Raw genomic sequence first — 21,007 nt, 5'->3', positions numbered from 1 at the left:
TCAAAAAATCACTCCCATAAATGGCAAACAGAACCCAGTTTTTGATTGGTATAAACAGCTATGTTAAATACTTGCAATATAAAGAGTATGTGGAATTGAGGGTTTGGATGTCTAATTGAGGGCCAAACCAGCAGAGAATACCTGCTCCTTCAGTGTATATTCCATTCAGCTTTTGTGACATTGTCACAAAAATAAAGCACCAATCACAAATATTGAGTTATAGAATCATGGCTACACAAAATTGTTTAGCATGAAGTATACTGACGAGTTTTAAAGAGATGTCTGACTGTTGAGGCAGGATTTTTAATGCTATAGAGTGGAGAAGTTTTGGACCATGTTCATGACTGGCATCATGCACACCGCTCCCCATCCTGCCTCTTTCTCTGTCCCATCTGAGTGCAACTTCTGATCCAGTCGCTCCATGTCAATCATCATTCAGGCCCTCTGGCTGTTTTTTTTTTTTTTATAATGACCATAGTGTAAGTAATCAAAATATGTCAGAACCATATCCTTAAAATACTACAAGTTATTTTTCAGTATACTGCTTAATCTCTTCTTAATGATTAAAAAAAATCTGCTTTCTTTGATTACATATCCCTCCCATCACATTGTATTCATTTCAAGGATTTAATGTTCTGCCTTGTACTGAAGCTGAAGCTCAAATATTTTGGCCACCTAATGCAAAGAGAAAACTCACTGGAAAAGACCCTGATGCTGGGAAAGATCGAAGGCAAAAGGAGAAGGGGACGGCAGAGGATGAGATGGCTAGATAGCATCACCGATGCAATGAATATGAACTTGAGCACACTTCGGGAGAAAGCGGAGGACAGGAAGGCCTGGCGTGCTATGGTCCACGGGGTCACGAAGAGTCGGACACGACTTAACGACTCAACAACAACAACAACTTGTCTCTGTTTACCCAGCTTTATTCCTTATATTGCAAATATACTTCTCTCTCTCTCTTTTTCCTCCACAATAACAGTACATAATATATTTTGAATTGAAAATGCATTCAAATATTAATTTTGCACAAATTTTAGTACAAAAGCTACTGATGTTCCGAAGCCTACTGAAGCTGAAGGGCAGATAAAATGTAAAACATTAACTGAACAATGTGGTTTTGAAATATTTAGTTTATTTTATTTAGTCCAATGACTTGACTTGGCTACCTGACTCTCTCTCATGTTCACAAGCCTTGACACAGATGATCCAATTCTTTGCCCTATGCTAGAAATGAAGTCAAAATTGGGTCAATCATTTTTAATATTTGAATTCATTCTAACCACATGCTTAAATATATTCTGAAAAGCAAAAACATTAAGCTATTTCATAAAGATGTATGTTCTAATTTAAACAGATCTGTAGCAGACATTATGCAATGGTAGTCTATGAAAATTAACTGAAAGAGAAGATGAGCATTTGCAAGAAACATCACCTTGTAATTAGCATGAAGAAATGAAGTATTTTGTAGCAGGATAAACTGAGCCTAATAAAAACCTATCAACAAGGTGAACTAAAGTAATTGTTGGGATCTAGAGAGGCCTGCGATAGCACAAAAGACTTGTGTGTGCACACGGGGGTGACTGCCTGATTTCTCCTTCTGTCAACAGTTCTTTGTGTCTCATGGGAAGCTCCAACAAAGATCAAAAGCTTTTGATGGGCTTTTCAAGGGACAAGGGAGGCTGTTGTCACAAGGAGACAGCTGAAAAGACACCATGTTCCTATAGGATTTTGGATCCTGGCCCATATAGAAATGACAGCATTACATTGGGAGTCCTCCATCCAAAGAGAATATTTGGCAGTCAACTACTGTGCTTAAGTAACATGGCTATGATGTCACATTAAGATTGGATGTATATGTACTTGATTGAATGAAGCATGTAACTTGAGACAATCAACACAAAGACATAGAATGAACTAAATTTCCTGACCTTTGTCTTGTGCATTTGTGCATGATGAAATCAGATTTCACATATTCACACTCCAAAGACTGCTACTGGCTATTCTACCAATTGGCAGCCAATTTTGCTGGCCTTTTTGTGTATGTCTGCAATAGTTTAGTGTCAAAGCCAACTACATGTGTCATAACAAGATTCATCACAGTGTCTGTTGTCTAAGTAAGTACTTGAAAAGTTTTTAATTTTGATTCCAATAAATGTGTTCTGCTCAGATAAAGAACAGATACTGGTATCTACATTGTTCTTGGAATGGTTATGGCACCAAAAGTTGGTCTGCCATTGCCAAAAAGAAAGTTCTATGACTCAAGACCAATGCAGTCAGATCAGATGTTTTGCTAAGTCAACAAGCAACTTATTCCAGATCACAAATGCAATGAGAGGCTGAAACAATTAGTCAGAAAAGATGCAGGCCTCCCCCTTTCTGGCACTGAACACAATAACTCTGGAAAGAGCTGAATTTAGTGTATTGTGATGGGGCGAGTTCCAAAGGAAATTAGAGCCCCAATAAATGAAACTGAACAAACGAAATTGGAACTCCAATCAATGAAACTTGGAAGGATCTTAAGAGGAATGAAGCCAGAATAACTTGGAATTATCAAAGTATTCTCTTCTCAGATCCTGGTAAATAGTAACATTTCAATGAATCTATTTCACTTTGCGTATCTTGTTGAGACAGAAGGGTTAAACAACAACAACAACAACCCAGAACGCTATTATTGGATGCTACTTTTAGAAAACTAGTTACTAAGAAAAGTTCTCTCCTGACCTCTTTGGTTGATCATCACCATTACCATTATTGCTGTTATGTAAAACCAACCAAAGCAGCTTACAAAAAAAAAAAAAAAGATATAAAATTAAGTAAAATGAAAAACAATACAAAATGCTAAAATACCACTAAAATTAATAACAATAATTATTTTCTTTTTTAATAAGATGTTTCAGATTAGATGCTGTACAATAATTAAGACAAAAAGAATCCCTGCCTGCAGGGTAACAATCCTTTGTCCAATTCCAAAATTACATCACTATCTGTTATCTCCTCCATTTCAAGCCACATTATAGATATCTGTTTTAAAGCATTAGCTTGAACCTGACATCCTTTAAAAAAAAAGTGGTTAATTAATAATGGTAAGTTAATGGAATAATGTATGCAATAACCCCCTTTCTTAGGTGAAATTAGAAAGAATTGGCTTCAGTCTTGTCTGCCTGCATGTGTCTCTTAAGTAACTCTGTAAAGAAAAACTAACATTTCATAAATACAAATATTCTACTTGCTGAGAATACCCCACATGGAACAGATAGAGATATGACAGAACTTTGCTATGTTAGAAAGAGTGATGCTTATTAGTGTAATTATTAATTCATTACTGACTGTAGCTAGCTATTCACACCTAGGTTTAAGGCCTCCAGGTAGTAAAGTGGAGAAACCACATATCTTTATACTCGTGACTGAACTGAGTGATGAGAAATGCCAGCTTGTCCCTGACTACTGTGCAGCACACCCGAAGTCAGCTCACTACAATAGGAGGTGGTAAATGTAAGGGTCAAAACCAGGCAAAGAAGCCAAGTTAGATGTCTCAGGGTTCATCTGAGAATATAAAGGTAGAAAGAGAATCTGTCGCTTATAGGTTACAGAGTGGTGACAGTTTGAGATGTGTGTGTGCGCGTGCATGCGCGCCTGCACACACACACACACACACACACACTCTCTCTCGCTGGTCTACCACTGGCAGTAACCAATATTGCTGGTGAACTAACGAGACCCGCTGCTAGTGCAACAGGAACCTAGCACTTTCTAAAACAACCAGAAACAAGCTGAAATGCTCATTTCATGAGTGGAACAGAACAGTGGAGCTCGAAGAAGGAGCTCTGCTGACCAGTCCTGTCCTAGAAACAGGCGTCTTGGCTCGTTTCTGGGGTTGTCCTAGGAAGCACTAGCTTCCTGTTGTGCCAGGGGTGGGTCCCTCTGGGACAACACAATCAGTGGAGTTGCACTGCCCATAATTTTATAGCACTAGCACATATTATGGAATCTTTAAAAAAAGAAAAAAAATCAATAAATGGTTTACCATGAACATATTTTTTATTGGTTGAGAATGTGGCTAGGAAACTTTTACTTCAACTCCCTACAGATGGTCAGCTGGATGAGCTAATATACCTGAGTGGTTAATTATTAACCCACTCACCAAATGTTCAAGGCTGGAGCAGCCATGACAGGAGCAGATGCAACTGGCTGTCCAACTGAGCCACAGAGGCTCTAACGGAAAACAGCTAAAGCGTGAGGGGAACCAGAGGATTAAAGGAGACAGACACAGATCCATCTGAATCTGCTTTCCACAAGCTAGGAGCTAGGGTGGGTTTCCTGGGTGCAAAGGTAGATCATAGCTCAATTCTCTAGTATGACTCCAAAATGACAGTTACATGTCTGAAGTGTGCAATTATCTTGCTTGGTAGCCCCAATGGCTTCAATAAAATGAACTCTGTGTTTTAAATTAGAAATTCAAGGACAATATACTCTGAGATCCAGAATAAGATGGGACCAATTCACAGTGACAGCTATACAATTTTTTTCCTATATAAATCCATCATGAATACCATGAGGCAAGCTGTTTTTGGAACTGCTAACTCCGAAACACCTCTAAGAGGTCTTGGAAACCTCCACAGTGATACTAAACTTACATTAAAATGATCTAGAAAAATATAGCTTCAATGTTTTGTTTCCAAAGAATTTTTATAAAGCTCACATTTCAGAAGAAGGAAAAGGGACAGAACATCTAACACATTTCTATGTGAAAATAAATTTCTGACATATAATGTTAGTACTAAAAGACATTTAACTCTTGAAATCTAGCATCAACCATATTTTTGTTTCTTTAAAACTTAGAAGAGCAAGCTCAGTTTGATTGAGGCAATTTTTCCTTAAGATCAGCTGACAGAACGACGGGGATAAAAGCATTTTCCTAACTTATTTTATTTGTGCATTTACTTTAAAATACATTTTTATCTCTATGGAAGTTGTCACAGGGGTCACTATATAAAATGGACCTCTCTTAAATGAATCTATAAGGATCAAACAGAACTTGCCCCGCAATATCCTTTTTAAAAGAATGCCTGAATTTTCCTTTCACATTCAGTACCACTGTATTTTTTCCTGCATGCTACACCTGAGTTTACAAGCATTGCTGTCATGACAACAGAGTCAAACAAAGATACTGCTATTTTTATATTCCAACTTGTCTTTTGTCTTCTCCTAAACATGCTTCGACATAGCAATATTAGTTAAAATCCTAGGTTAAAACTGAAATTAGCATGTTCTAATTTAACTGTACACTTTGTGTTCAGTGCTTATGGTTTCCAACCTGGGACAATGACAATGTGCATTGATGGTCCTTTTTGCAAACCAGATTGTCCTCCTTCAAATTGCTCCTCAAAAGTTTATTGTGATGCCTATAAAAAATCCTAATGATAGCTAGGCAGCTGGTGTGTCAAATCCACAGCCTATTATATTAAACAGTATTGTCTCATTGTTTTCTCCTCATTTTTCTGTTTTATCCACCTGCTGTCTCTTGACTCGGATTTACATTGGAGTCTTTTTGGGGTATGGCCAACTGGTATTTAGAAATTTATATAGACTTTTTAAAAACAGAAATCAGTGTAAGATAGCTGTGGTCTTTAAAATGTACTTGCTACATAAAGCAGTACTATTTGGATTAAAGCTAATAGTGAATTGCCATTCTTCTACCACAATGGGCCACTTTGGATGCTCAATTCCTGGCTTGCTTCAGCAGCTGGGAACAACTGATGGGACCATGTGCTGCTCTCTTCTTGCCCTTCTCTTCACCTCCTTCCTGCCTTGGTGCTTACATTAATTAAACTGTAGTTAGTCATTACATCTGCAATGAGGAACTGTGGTTTAATTAAACTACAGTTAGCCATTACATCTGAAATGAGGAACTGTGGTTAATACTGTCAGTTTACCAGGATCTTAAACCAATATTGGGGCAGGTCAGAGTGATGTCAGAAACCACTTGTCCAATTGTTTTGGATTATTTTCAGCTTGTGGATCTCGAGGATGTGGACAGGGTATTGGGAGCACTGAGGGCCACCACCTGGATACTCGACCCTTGAACTTCTTGGACGATTAAATCAGAAAAGGAACTAGTGTTACAATAGCTAAGGGAAGTGATTAATGCTTCGTTGTGGGAGAGGGTGATTCTCTCTTGCTTAAAACAAACAGCAAGATTTATTAAAGAAACCTTCCCTTGACCCAGGAGATCTGTCTAAATATAGGCCAGTCTGAAATGTACCATTCTTGGCTAAGGGAATCAAGAAGGTGGTGGCCTTGCAACTCCAGATGCACCTGGATGAAACTGATTATCTGGACCAATTTCAGTTGGGCTTTCAGCTGGGTTATGGGACTGAGACTTGATCTCATACTGTCCCTGGAACTTCAAATGGTGGTGGTGGCAAGGCGTGCATTTCCACAATTATGCTTGGTATGCCAACTGTGACCTTTCCTGAATTGGTCTCACTTGGCAATCCATGCCTTGCTTACATCAAGCGTAGACTATTGCAATGTGCTCTCTGTGGGGCTACCCCTGCAGAGCATCTGGAAGCTTCAAATGGCAGCTACTGTAGGTTGCTAACCAGTGCATGGTATCAGGACCATATTACACCTGTCGTGAAAGACCTACACTGGTTGCCAATTGCTTTCTGGGCTCAATTCAAGGTGTTGGTCATAACCTTTAAAGCCCTAAACAAGCTTAGGACCTGGCTATTTAAGGGGCCACCTGTCTTGCTATTAACCTGCCTGAGTACCAAGTACTAAGTACTTTTGAGGGTATCATTACCCACAGAGGCCCGTTTGTTGGGCATGCATGAAAGGGCTTTCTCCTGAGTTGCCCCCAAACTATGGAATGCGCTTTCTCAAGAAGCGATTGCCCCCCACTCTCTTGGCCTTTAGAAGGGGTGTAAAGATCCAATTAAGCCTTTTAAAAGTAGTTTTTAATTTTTTTTTTTATTGGTGCAAAGTTCTATTATTTTAAATTGTTGTACGCTGCCTTGATGGTTTTTTAGCAGATAAGGCGGTATATAAATGTAGAAAGAAAGAAAGAAAGAAAGAAAGAAAGAAAGAAAGAAAGAAAGAAACCACCTTCAAACTGTGGTTTAAGATCCTGGGTATTAAAGTGACCTTACACCACAGTTCCCTGTTTCAGAAGGAATGGCTAATTGTTGTTACATTAAGCCAAGGCAAGATGTATGAAAGAAGGAGATGAGGTGAAGCGAAGGGCAAGGCAGGAGAGCACAGTCCCACTGTTTATTCCCAGCTGTTAAACCAGGCCAATGAGTATTCTAAGCACCAATGTAAGTACACGTATAAATAAAAAAAGATGCACAATTGGATTTTCCAGTTTATTTTTAAGATGGACATTTTAAGTAGGTAATTCTAGCTTAAAATAAGCAACTAAACTTTATATATGAACCTGCCAGTATATTAATATCTTCTGCTTAGATCTTGCTCTGAGTGTCCCCACCTTCAGAGTTGGGGGGCTATTGGGGAAAGAACATTTTCCACTATATCAATTTCCCAGTCTTCAGAATATCCAACTCTGCTATATTTATCAGCCACATTGTTAATTTTTAGGAGCCAACTAAAACATTTCTGTTTGCCCAAGCTTTTGATAGCATTGGACTTCAGTGGGTGCTTTCATTAACCTTGGCTATTGGTTCTGGATCCTGTTTTTATTTCTTCTTTTATTGTAATAGTTTTTTTTTTAATTGTTGATAGCTGCCTTGGAAAACTATCAGTTTCCTCCAAGAAACCCTGTAGTTGAGTAGCCAACCATGCTCTAACACCTTATTAAAAAAAAAAGGCAAATTTGAGTTTGGTCAATAATTAACCAAGTTTTTAGATGTGATCAATCATTGCAGGTAAGGTGGTCAGCCAGAGTTGTGCCACTTGTACAACCACCTTGCATAAGCACCTTTTATCCTCGGCTTTAACACCCACCCAAGAAAAAAATCAATGTAAATTGATAATCTCTCTCTCCCCCGCCCCCGCTTCTCTCCTGGAAACACCCTCAAATAAATAACTTATTAACAAAGATGAATGACTTAAAACATAGGCTCTCAAAGTTACAGAAATTATCTCAATATCTTTAATCTTGGTGAAGGTGGAAATCTGATGCTCAGATATACCACACAGGGTAAGGAGTGCTCAGTAGATCTCATTCTCTAACCCTACAAAGCAGGTACTGTGTTTACCATTGCAGGGGAATGTGGAGGAGAAGCTATTAGGCAGGAAGGTTTGTAGCTGCAAAGTTTGGCCTGGGAGAAAACAGACCCACTATGTGGGAGGGACTTGCGTGGCTACATTACAAATAGAGACAAAAAGGACAAAGCAGTCTGAGTCATTTTGTGACTCACATTACAGGCTCTCCTCCCCCCTGAAACGTTTGGTTTCAGACTGACCTGAAGATTAATTTTCAAAACTGAAAAAAGCAAGGTGACACAGTTTAATATTCTTTCTTTCCCTCTCACTCACACATGCATAGACACTTTGATTAGGGAACACTCTATCCTTCATACCATTATGGTAGGTCAGGAGGCACGAATGTGTACACCTGGTTGGTTCAGTCACAGTTGCACTGGCTGCTGGTTAATTTTCATACTCAATTCAAAATACTGGTGTTGACTATTAATGCCCCACATGGGCATCTCTGTACCTCTGATATGAACCCCTTTGCTTAGTGTGATGTGAGAGGAAGGCCTGCACCAACGTCCTGCTACTAGGGATGTACAAAAGTCACTTACCTTTTCGCAGGGGTGCTTCGCAGTGGGGGGGAGGCGCTTCGCTTCTCCCCCCGAAGTTCAGGCAAGGGGGGGGAGCTGTCCCGCCTCGCCCGGCCGAAATTCAGGCCAGGGGGGGGAGGCTTCCCACCTCACCCGGCCGAAATTCAGGGCGGGGAGAAGCGCCCTGTCTCCCCGGCCGCGAAACAAAGTGTAAACAAAAAACAAAAAAACCCCACCCCCGTGATAGGCTACGTAACGATTAACGTAGCCTATCATGGCTAGATTTCCAAAGTCAGCCGTGATAGGCTACGTTAATCGTTACGTAGCCTGTCATGGGTGACTTTGAAAAAAAAAAAGTGTGTATGCAAATGGCGGCGCCCTATGGGCGCCGCCATTTGCGTTCCTTATTTGGTCCCGGTAGTCTATGTAAAGATTTACGTAGACTACGCCGTAGTCTACATAAATCTTTACGTAGACTACCAGGACCAAATAAGGAACACAAATGGCGGCGCCCTATGGGCGTTTTTTTTCCAAAGTCACCCGTGATAGGCTACGTAACGATTTACGTAGCCTATCACAGCTGACTTTGGAAATCTAGCCGTGATAGCCTACGTTAATCGTTATGTAGCCTATCATGGGGTTTGTTTGGTTTTTTACACTTTGTAATGGTGGCGGCGGCAGCCGGTCGGAAGACCGGCTGCCGCCCCCGCCCCCGCTGAAAGGCCGACGAACCACCGCCGGGACCCGCTGCCGGGAGGGACATTTGCCAAAGGTAAGTCCCATCCCGGGGGGGACAGAGAATTTCACCGCCAATTTCAGGGGGCCGAATGCGTTGGCGCTCGGCCCCCCGAAGATTCAGGGAGAAATTCTCCGCCATCCCTACCTGCTACTACTGTAGCAAAATGGGCTGTGGAGTAAGGCCCTTTCTTCTGCTGGTCCTTAGAGCCTTTGGAAATAAGATTCACAAGGAGATGCATCAGTTCACCTCTCCTATAACACCTCAGAAACGATGGAAAATTTCCGTTTAAGATGACTTTCAAGGATGAATGCTGCTGTGTTTTCAGTCTATCTGGTCATGTTTTAAAAGAGACTTCATCATTAGTTGATGAACTGCTTTGAGAACTATTATGGTTGAAAAGTAGTATAAACGTATTGGAAATAAATACAATAAATCCGTTTTTAATCCCCCACCTTGTTTTATGGTGTTGCAAGCTGTCTTGAAGTATAGGTTGAAGCAGAATTAATTAATTAATTAATTAATTAATACAACATAGAAGGAAAGGAACCAAGTACTGGGCACAAATGCAGCTTTTATTGTAAAGCTTGAGTGATGTTAGGAAAGGGCCCACCTACAAACACTGCACTGAGCTATCATGTAGCTATCCAGCCATTTGAATCCACCTTCCAGGCATCTGATCTTGGAGTGCACTTTCTATAACGTAGGTCTTCTGAGATTCTCAGTTACATTTGTCAGTTCAGTAAGCCATATTTGCATGCATATATGTGTATTTGATATGATGTTCCAGAGGATTTTGCACAAAATTCTCATGGTGGCTCCAGAAGTGCATGCCCCGTCTCATTGGTGAGATGCAATTTAAAATGTCTACATTGCCTTCCAAACATCCAATAACTAATGCATGGATGGGATTCTCCTCTATGTCTGTACGGGATTAATTGGTTGCATCACTCTGTGTACTAGGTAGAGAGTTTTTGTTAAACATGCAGTACACATGATGTCCCGTCATGGCAGGGTTATCAAACCCCAGCAGTATTTCTCTGTTAAGTGCATGGCATTTTAGCAGGAGCCTTGTGGCACTGTCCAAGACCTGCCTACATCAAGGCTATGGCATGCTTCTGCTGAAATCATCAGGAGCATGCAGGACTCTAGAGGCCTTTCAGACCTTTCTCAGCCCCAATTAGAAAGTCAAGGCCTTCTTGCAGTTCCTTAAATGGGACCAAAGAAAGGACCCTTCAGAACTTAGGGGCAGATTTGGATTCAATCTGGATTGATCCCATCACTAATTTTCAGGGTTTCATTGTATGACATTGATGAATGCCAATAGCATTCTGCAGTAGGTGCAGAATTTTACTAGGCAAGAAGAATATTTCTTTCCCAATAATGTAAGTAGTTTAAAATTATCACCATTAATGAGTATGCTAATAAAATCTTGTTTTTCTTGAAATTTTAAACTGCAAAGACTAAGAAATTTAGTCTTTGGGGCATAATAAGATGACAAGACACAGTGGCCCAGTTCGCATGTAACAAGAAGCCACTGTGTCTGAATTCTCCTGTGGAGCTCCTTGTTGCAGCAGCTGCTGCCATTTTGAATATTCAGTGTGTGGCGGGCGGCACTGTAGCTTGTCATTATGTGTGAACCTGGCGAGGGTGGGTTGTTGGGGTTGACAAGCCACCTACAACCCTAAAACAGTCCATAGGTTCTGGGTGACTTGTCAACCACCCCAACAATCCACCTTCACCTTGTTCACAAGTAACAACAAGCTACAGTGTGCCCCTGATGCAGCTTGAATATTTAAAATGGCAGTGGCCACCGTAATGAGAAGCCCCACATGGAAATTCCCCCATGGTAGCTTCTCATTATGTCCAAACCAGGTCAGTATCTACTTTAACAAGTAAAGTACAGAATAAAAATAGTGTCCGATAATGTATTTTGGTATCTTTTAAGGGTTTTTTCCCCAATGAAATGTTATTGCCTACAGTAGCCTCAAGCACAGATGGAGACAGGGTTCTGTTGAAAACAGGAGAGTTTCCTTTTTTATACTACTATGTGTTGTCTAACATAAGGTTATTTTGTTGACTAATTGCCAGTGAATTTTTATTTATGCTTTTTAATTAACCATTACATTTTAAATACCTCACATAAATTTACAGTCGACTCTGTGAGGGGGTACTGCTTCAACTTATAATGTTTTTAGCACGGAGAGAAATGACAATATTATAATTCATCAGAACCCCATTCTACATTTTCTTATTCTCCTCACCATTTTTATCACTTTTGTGAAAGGGATGCCTCATTTAGCCTTCTCCACATTATGACCGGCTTTTACTAAGCATACTTCTCTCTAACAGTAAGCATTGGCGGGTTGTTCCCTGATGTCTCATAGAATAACATATTGGGGCTAAGGACTGTTTAACTCGTATATATTTTTATGGCTAATAATGAAAGCACTTCAGATCATATTCGCCTTTAATTCCTTTGGTATTATTTGAACAATGAATAAAATACTTAATTACCTTTCCATTGGGCCAGTGACTCCCCGCCCCCAATTCTAAATACTTTAAAAGAAATAAGCACAAATCACTTACATGCATCTTTTAATGTTAGTGAACCTGCTCGTACCTTATTTCCACCAATATTGAAATACCAAAGGTCCAGCCACAGCAGGTTGATTACACACTTGTTACCTGTAATTCAATACAGTAGCACCCTGTTTACAACGTCCAGATTTCCTGTGCTGTCAGTTAGGGCAATCAGACAAAGACCAAGAGCTTTTGGAACTAAATAAACAATGAGAAAAAACATTCAAGGCTGCCAGTAACCCTTCACAGGTAATTTAACAGCCTTTGACTACAAGGCATCAGTTGTTGTAGATGTCTGCCGAGTATGAAATCTGACATTCTGTCTTGCCATGTTCTGCCAATAGGAATGTACGTAATCTCTTGCTGAGGTTCACTGGAGCCCCTTCAGTGCACTGTGCTTTCACACTGAACCTAAGTGGTTTTATTATGACAGACATCGGCACTCTCATTCTGTCACACGTGTGTCATGTAATCCCTCAGTACAATGCATCAGGTTATTGAAAATTTGGAAATGACCTAAATTGGGATATTTCTCCACCTTTTTACTTGTCACACACACACACACACACACACCAATCAAATATTTCTTTCTTGACAATTCCAAGCTGCTGCTGCTTCTTGAAAGATTTAAGTACTAAGCTAGAGGAGAAAGAGGATCAATTCAGCTATACAAAAATAACTTGCAAAGCAGCTGTAATGCAATGGTTATTTTTAAAGTCCATGTCTGTATAATAATTCCATACACATTTAAAAAAATTCCCAATACATTTCAGGCAACCCTTTTTTAGGTTTACGTTTTAAAAATGGAAAACTTCTCCTGTTATTCCTGCCTCAAAAGAGATTAAATGCTAAACACCAAGCAACTGTAAAAGTCATAGCAATGCTATTTGGAAAAGCTTACAGGTTTTTATGTTGGAAAACCACCACATGCCAGATACATTGCTCTTCTGTTTTGGTGGTTTGACCTTAATATGTTAGAATAATTAATGTTATTGTCAGACCTCTTTGTGTTTATGTGTTTTTATTTTAACTTGTTTGCATTCTTATACATTTGAGGACTTTGCTGATGTTCAGGATAACAACTGCACTAACTGGTAGTGTTTTTAAGCTGTTTTTTGGCAGTATTTGTAAAGGGGATGTATTTTGTTTAATCATAGAATCATAGAATAGTAGGGTTGGAAGGGGCCTAAAAGACCATCGAGTCCAACCCCCTGCTCAATGCAGGAATCCAAGTCAGAGCTTCCCTGACAGGTGGCTGTCCAGCCTTGTCTTGAATGCCTCCAGTGAGGGAGAGCCCACCACCTCCCTAGGTTCCATTATCATATTGCTCTAACAGTCAGGAAGTTTTTCCTGATGTTCAGCCGGAATCTGGCTTCCTGTAATTTGAGCCCATTATTCCATGTCCTGCATTCTGGGATGATCGACAAGAGATCCTGGCCTTTCTCTCTGTGACAACCTTTCAAGTACTTGAAGAGTGCTATCATATCTCCCCTCAGTCTTCTCTTCTCAAGGCTAAACATGCCAAATTCTTTCAGTTTCTCTTCATAGGGCTTTGTTTCCAGTCCCCTAATCATCTTTGTTGCTCTCCTCTGAACCCTCTCCAGTTTGTCTGCATCCTTCTTAAAATGTGGTGCCCAGAACTGGACACAGTCCTCCCGATGAGGCCTAACCAGTGCTGAGTAGAGTGGAACTAGTACTTCCTGGGATTTGGAAGCTATGCTTCTATTAATGCAGCCCAAAAGAGCATTGCCTTTTTTGCAGCCATATGACATTGCTGGCTCATATTCAGCTTGTGATCTACAACAATTCCAAGATCCTTCTTGCTTATAGTGTTGTTGAGCCACGTATCTCCCATCCTGTAACTGTGCATTTGGTTTCTTTTTTCTAGGTGCAGAACTTGGCATTATCCCTATTAAATTTCATTCTGTTGTTTTCTGCCCAGCATTCCAGTCTATCAAGATCACTTTGAATTTTGTTTCTGTCTTCTAAAGTATTAGCTATCCTGCCCAGTTTTTTGTCATCTGTAGATTTGATCAGCATTCCCTGCACCTCCTCCTCCAAAATGTTGAAGAGCACTGGGCCCAGGACTGAGCCCTGCAGCACCCTGCTTGTTACCTCTCCCCAGTTTGAGAAGATCCCATTGATAGGCACGCTTTGAGTCTGATTCTGTAGCCAACTGTGGATCCACCAGATCATTGTTTCATCTAGGCCACATTGAGCTAGTTTGCTCATCAGGAGATCATGGGGCACTTTGTTGAAAGCTTTACTGAAGTCGAGGTATATTATGTCCACAGCATTTCCACAGTCCACAAGGGAGGTTACTTGATCAAAAAATGAGATCAGATTCGTCTGGCAGGATTTGTTCTTGACAAATCCATGTTGGCTTCGAGTAATCATTGCATTGTTTTCAAGGGGCTTCCAGATGGATTGCTTTATAATCTGCTCCAGAATTTTCCCAGGGATTGATGTCAGACTGAGTGGTCTGTAGTTCCCAGGTTCCTCCTTTTTACTCTTTTTGAAGATAGGGACAACATTAGCCCTCCTCCAGTCATCTGGCACTTCACCTGTCCTCCATGATTTTTCAAATATAATAGACAGTGGTTCTGAGAGTTCTTCTGCCAGTTTCTTTATTACTCTAGGGTGCACTTCCTCTGGCCCTGGAGACTGAACTCATTCAAAGTAATTAGGTGTTCCTTGACCATATGCCTATCGATCTCAAGCTGCAATCCTGCCCCTTCAGCCTGTACTTCGCCTTTGTCATAGACCCTCTTTTGGGAGAAGACTGAACCAAAGTAGGAACTGAGCACCTCTGTCTTTTCTTTGTCATCTGTTATCATTTTGCCATCCCTTTTTAATAGCTGAACCACCATTTCTTTCCTGTCTTTTACTATGCACGTAGCTGAAGAAAGCTTTTTTGTTTAATTTAATTGTTGGTGGGGGGTGGGCTAGTTGGGGATTCTATTGTGTTTTTAGGGGTGGGTAGCCTGCCTGATAGGCAGGAGTGAGGGGGCATGCGTCCACCTGATGGAGGCAGTGGGGGGAGTGTCGGGGGCCAGAACATACCGAGGCTGGGTGGCAGGCGCTGGCGGAGCACTAGGGGCAGGCCATGCCAGGTAAGGGGAACAAGGGAGAGATGTGTAATACCTGTCCCCTGTTCCGGGCCTCTCCAGAGCCACAGGATGGCTGGGGGAGGCGTGACTCCAACTTCTGGCCTTCGTTTGCTGCTCTGCAATGCCAGGTCTGTTACCCAGGAAACATCTGTCATCTATGATCCAGGATGAGGGTGCAGACCTGGCATGTATTACGGTGACCTGGCTGGCTGAGGCCACTGCTCCAAATCTTGCGGCCATGTGCCCAGCTGGGTTTTCGTATGCACAGCCGCTGAGGGCTGGGGATTGGGGAGGGGGAGTGGCTGTTATCTACCGAGAGTTCTTGGTCTTCACCAGACCCCCTCTCCAGGAAACCAAGGTTGCTAAGTGCATGTACTGGAGGTAGGGATGGTGGAGAATTTCTCCACGAATCTCCGGGAGGCTGAATGCCAACGCATTCGGCCCCCCGAAATCAGTGGGGAAATTCTCCGCCCCCCCGCCCCCCCCGGATGGGACTTACCTCTGTCGAATGTCCCTCTCGGTGGTGGGTCCTGGCGGCGTTTCGGCGGCGTTTCGGCGGGGGCGGCGGCCGGTCTTCCGACCAGCTGCCGCCGCTGCCATTTCCCAGTAAAATAAATTTAAAAAAACACACGTGATAGGCTACGTAACGATTTACGTAGCCTATCATGGCTGACTTTGAAAATCTAGCCGTGATGGGCTACGTAAATCGTTACATAGCCTATCACGTGTCCCCCCCCCCATAACTTTTTTATTTCGCGGCCGGGGAGACGGGGCGCTTCCCCCCGGCCAGAATTTCGGCGGCGAGGGATGGGGCGCCCCCCAGCCTGAATTTCGTCTGGGAGGGGCGCCTCCCCCCCACCAAGAATTTCAGGGGGAGAACCGAAGCGCCTCCCCCCCACCGCGAAGCAAGCTGCGGGACCAGGTAAGGGACTTTCATCCATCCTTAACTGGAGGTTGGGCCTGAAGGGCAGTCTGGGGATTCTGCTCGTGTACCACCCACCCCACTACACAACTGACTCCCTGGCCAAGGTGCTTGAGGTGGTCTCTGATGTGCATGTGCAGTCCCCTAACTTGTTGGTGTTGGGGAACTTCAATGTACATTCAGAGGCCGTCCTCACGGGGGCACCTTGGGACTTCATGGAGACCATGGCTTCCTGGGAGCTGTACCCTATTCCAACTGGGCCCACCCATGTAGCTGGTCATGCGCTAGACCTTGTGTTTCTTTCTGGAGAAGTGGGGAGTGATCTGGAAGTCGGGGGTATATCGACACAAGCACCCGTTGTCATGGTCAGATCACTATCTGGTGACGTTGGACTTCTCGGTTCCACAACCCCTCTGCAGGGGTGGAGGACCCATTAAAATGGTCCGCCCCAGGCATCTTATGGATCTGAATGAATTCCTGAACGTGCCTGGGGATTCTCTGGAGCACACGAACGGCCACTCGGTCAAGACCCTGGTGGGTGGCTAGAATGCTGCAATCACTGGAGCATTAGATCGGGTGGTTCCGAAACGCCCTCTCCCCTGAACAGGGCTCAGACCGCACCATGGTTCAATCCGCAGTTATGAGCTCTGAAATAGGACGTGAGACAGCTAGACCGTCAGCAGTGGAAGTCTCGCTCCAAAGACGTTCAGACATGGGCTAGAGCTGTATCTTCAGCCTATCACGTGGTGGTGAAGGCGGCAGAAAAAGAATATTATGCTGCCTCTATCACGTCTGCAGAGTGCTCTCCCAGGAGGGTGTTCCAAGTGATCCAGAGCCTGGTCAGCCCAGTTGTTCCGGAACCCTGGAACATTCTAAAGCCTCCTATGAGGCCTTGGCAAGGCACTTTGCTGATAAAATTGATTGGATCAGGAGTGTTATTCCGTGCGCTGTGGATACAGTTAGCGAGTGAGCGGCAGCCTGTGGCAAACCGGTTTTGTGGGATCGGTTCCAGCTTCTTTGGTCTGATGAAGTGGACAAGGTGCTTTCATCTGTAAAGCCGGCCACTTGCTTACTTGATCCCTGCCCTTCTTGGCTCATTATGAGCTGCAGAGAGAGGCTGGGTGACGGGATCAGGGATGGTGGTGAATGCCTCCCTTGAGGAGGGAGTGATGCCATTAGCCCTCAAGGAGGCAGTGATAAGACTGCTCTTTAAAAAGCCCTCCTTGGATCCCCAAGTCTTGAATAGGGATGTCAGAGAATTCTGCGATGGATCTCAGTGAGGCCGAATGCCAGTGCATTCGGCCCCCCAAAATCCATCGCGGAACGGCCTGCCACCCCCCCGCCCTCCACAGATCCCCCCCGGGACAAGACTTACCTGGGGCGGATGTTCTGGATGGCAGTGGCTCCAGTGGCGGCTTCGGTGGTGGCAGAGGCTGGTCTTCCGAATGGCTGCCGCCACCGCCATTTGCAGTCTGTGTCTTCCCTCCCCCCATAGATGTGATAGGCTACGTAAAGACGTACGTAGCCTATCACGTCTGGGTTTTTAAAAAAAAAAAACGCATATGCAAATGGCGGTGGCTATGGCTGCTGCCATTTGCGTTCCTTATTTTTCACCGTCTTAGTCTACATCAATATTTATGTAGACTAAGACGAAGAAAAGAAAGGGGAATGCAAATAGTGCCCACTATGCTATTTGTGTTCCCCTTTCTTTTCTTTGTCTTAGTCTACGTAAATATTGACGTAGACTAAGACGGCGAAAAATAAGGAACGCAAATGGTGGCGGCTGTAGCCGCCGCCATTTTCGTATGCCTTTGTTGTTGTTGTTGTTGTTGTTACCCACAGCCCTCCGTGGCCGGAAATCTGGCTGCAGACGGCCCTGGCCTGGACCTGGCCAGCTGTTCCGTGGAGCCGTCGCGGAGCACAGCTGGCCATCGAGGATTCTGGGGGGGAGGACCGGATCGCCTCCCCACCCGTCGAGGATTCCGGGTGGAGGGACGGAATGCCTCCCCCCCACACCATGAACAGAATCCGCAAAAAATTAAGTCACTTTCATACATCCCTAGACTCTTGAACAACTTTTGCCCAGTTTTGAATTTGCCAGTTTGGGGCAAGGTGATTGAGCGATTGGTGGCAATGCAGTTGAAGGCACACTTGGAAGAAGCCAATTATCTAGATCCATTTCAATCAGGCTTCAGGCCTGGGCATGGGACAGAAATGCCCTCAGTCGCCTTGGTGGATGATATGAGGAGGGCTTTGGATAGGGGTGAATGCTCCTTCCTTGTTCTCCTTGACCTTTCAGTGGCTTTTGATACCATTGACTGGACTGCCTGGAGGGGCTGAGCACTGGAGACACCATATTACGGTGGTTTCAGTCCTTCCTCTCCAGCAGGTACCAGAGGGTAGCACTGGGAGAGGAGGTTTCAGACTCATGGCCGCTCGCTTGTGGGGTGCCACAGGGTTCCATCCTCTCCCCGATGCTATTTAACATCTATGTGAAGCCACTCGGGGCTATCATCAGGAGGTTTGGGGTGCAGGATCACCAATATGTGGATGACATGCAGCTGTACCTCTCGTTCAAATCTTCACCGAGGTTGGCTGTAGAATCCCTGTCCAAATGTCTGGAGATGGTGAGTGGCTGGATGGGGCAGAATAAGCTGAAGCTGAACCCTGACAAGACCAAGGTACTTTTGGTGGGAGACAAGAGGAGGCTGGGGGATGTCAACCTGGTGTTCAATGGGGTACAGCTACCCTTGAAAGGCCAGGTCCACAGCCTGGGGGTCATTTTAGACTCCCAGCTGTCCATGGAGGCTCAGGTGTCAGCTGTGAGCCAGACAGCGCTGTACCAACTCCATCTCATATGGCGGCTGCGCCCCTACCTTCTTGACCATTTGCTCCCGTCGGTAGTACATGCCTTGGTCACCTCTCGTCCAGACTACTGTAATGTGCTCTACATGGGGTTACTCTTGAAGATGGTTCGGAAGCTGCAGCTGGTGCAGAACACGATGGCTTGCCTGATTAAAGGCAGCTGCTGGAGTGATCACATTTCTCCGGTGCTGAAGGAGTTGACCTGGTTACCAGTTGTTTTCCAGGCCAAATTCAAGGTGTTGGTTTTGACCTTTAAAACCCTATATGGTTCTGGGCCAGGCTATCTCAAGGAGCGCCTCCAGCAATACCAGACAGGCTGCTCAGCAAGATCAGCCTCGGATGGCCTTCTCTCTGTTCCATCAGCCGGAACAGCTAGGCTGGTGACGATGAGGGAGAGGGCCTTCTCTGTGGTGGCCCCCACTCTGTGGAACTCCCTCCTAGGGAACTCCTCCATACCCCCTCTTTAATGAGCTTCCACCGTGCATTAAAAATGTGGTTGTTCAGGCAGGCATTTGGGGTGGGTTAGGGTATTTTTAGAAATACGATGTTTTAACGTGGAATTTTATTGTTTTAAACTCTTGTGTTATTGTACATTGCCCAGAGTGGCTGGGTGACTGGCCAGATGGGTGAATGAGAAAATAAATAAATAAATAAAATTTTACGCATATTGAAGCAGGCAATAAACATCTGTGAGGATAAGAATGTAGAAATGCAAATGAGGGGGGCAGTATCAGGAACATTCATATTGCCTATTCTAGCAATCCAGTGGCATTGTGAAAGAAGAGTAATGCACCACATATAAATAATCAGAACGGCCCCTATTTCAGTAATCAGGGCAGTAAGCAAAACATATAGAAAGGAAATACTGATATAAACCACTTCCCTAATCTATCAGCTAATCTCCCTACTTTTTAGCTGAGTTCTCAAACACCACTAAATGCATTATTTAATCAGAAAGAAACAGTAACCAGAAAGAAATAGGGCCAGCACCAAGTACAGGGATGGCTGGGCACCTACCAAAGGCCCATACTCCAGAAGGGGCCCACTGACAAGAACTGCCTGGATTTGCTCCCCCTGTTAACCTGTGCAGCCTTCTGGTTGAATTGCCCTTCACTTTGACCCAGACAGTGGTGGTTGTGAGGAGGAGGAGATGCTATTGCCTACTTGCTCACTGGCTGTCTGCCTGTCAAGCAAGCAAATGGGAGCAATGATGAGAAAGAGGATGAGGAGCGATAATAGCTAGTGACAATGGCGGTGATAAGGTAGATTCACTGAGGGAAGGGACCCACAGAAGGTGTCATGCCCAAGGGCCCTCAAAAACCCGGAGCTGGCACTGAATAGATAGCTTCCTGATCCCACACTGTCAGCACCATAAAAGTTCCAAGGCACTGTGGACACTCTGAATCTCATGGGTTTAGGCTGCCTCATTCATATTAATGCAAAGAGCAGGTTCAGGCAATTAAAAGAAATGCATGGATGAAATATGAAATGAAACGGGAAGTGCTAGTGAGTGTGAGAGCCCTGTGTGTCCATTAGAGCTTCCAAGCCCCCCACCCCCACCCCAAATTGCTTGATCAGGATGTAAGACTGTAGCAGTGGAGGCTGGTGGCTCCAATTTCAGTGGGGCTCTGAATCCACTCTGGGTTTCCACTAGACTGTAGTTTCTATCAAGTTTATAGCTAGAAATGAAACACTGTAATATTAGCTACAGCTAGACTTGTTAATAATAGAAACCAGTTGCTGGTTTGTTTCAGGCGGGGGGAGGGGTGCTATAGTGTGCATATATGATTTCCTACTTGAGTCAGATTTTTTAGGAGATCTAGATATTATTGTTAAACTATTTCTGTCCTGCCTTTCTACCAAATCTAGTTTACATCCTTTCCAGTCTGGATTCAGGTCTTGTCTTGGAACTGAAATTGCCTTGGTGGATGACCTTTGTTGGGAGTTAGACAGAAAGAGACCATTCCTGTTGGTTCTGTTGGACTTCTTAGAGGCTTTTGATACCATCAAACATGACGTCTTTCTGAGGCATCTGACTGAC

General features: G+C 43.6%; 1 protein-coding gene across 7 annotated transcripts in view; it reads right to left on the bottom strand.

Moving 5' to 3' along the window:
- Positions 1–21,007, bottom strand: part of ZNF407 (zinc finger protein 407) — a 565,758-nt gene that overhangs the window by 151,429 nt on the left and 393,322 nt on the right. The window lies entirely within an intron of this gene.

The sequence above is a fragment of the Heloderma suspectum genome, chromosome 4 (genome assembly GCF_057233095.1).
Source record: "Heloderma suspectum isolate Gila_16-S chromosome 4, 16-S_ref, whole genome shotgun sequence".
Classification (NCBI taxonomy): domain Eukaryota; kingdom Metazoa; phylum Chordata; class Lepidosauria; order Squamata; family Helodermatidae; genus Heloderma; species Heloderma suspectum.
This window is presented reverse-complemented; position numbering and strand designations above follow the sequence as displayed.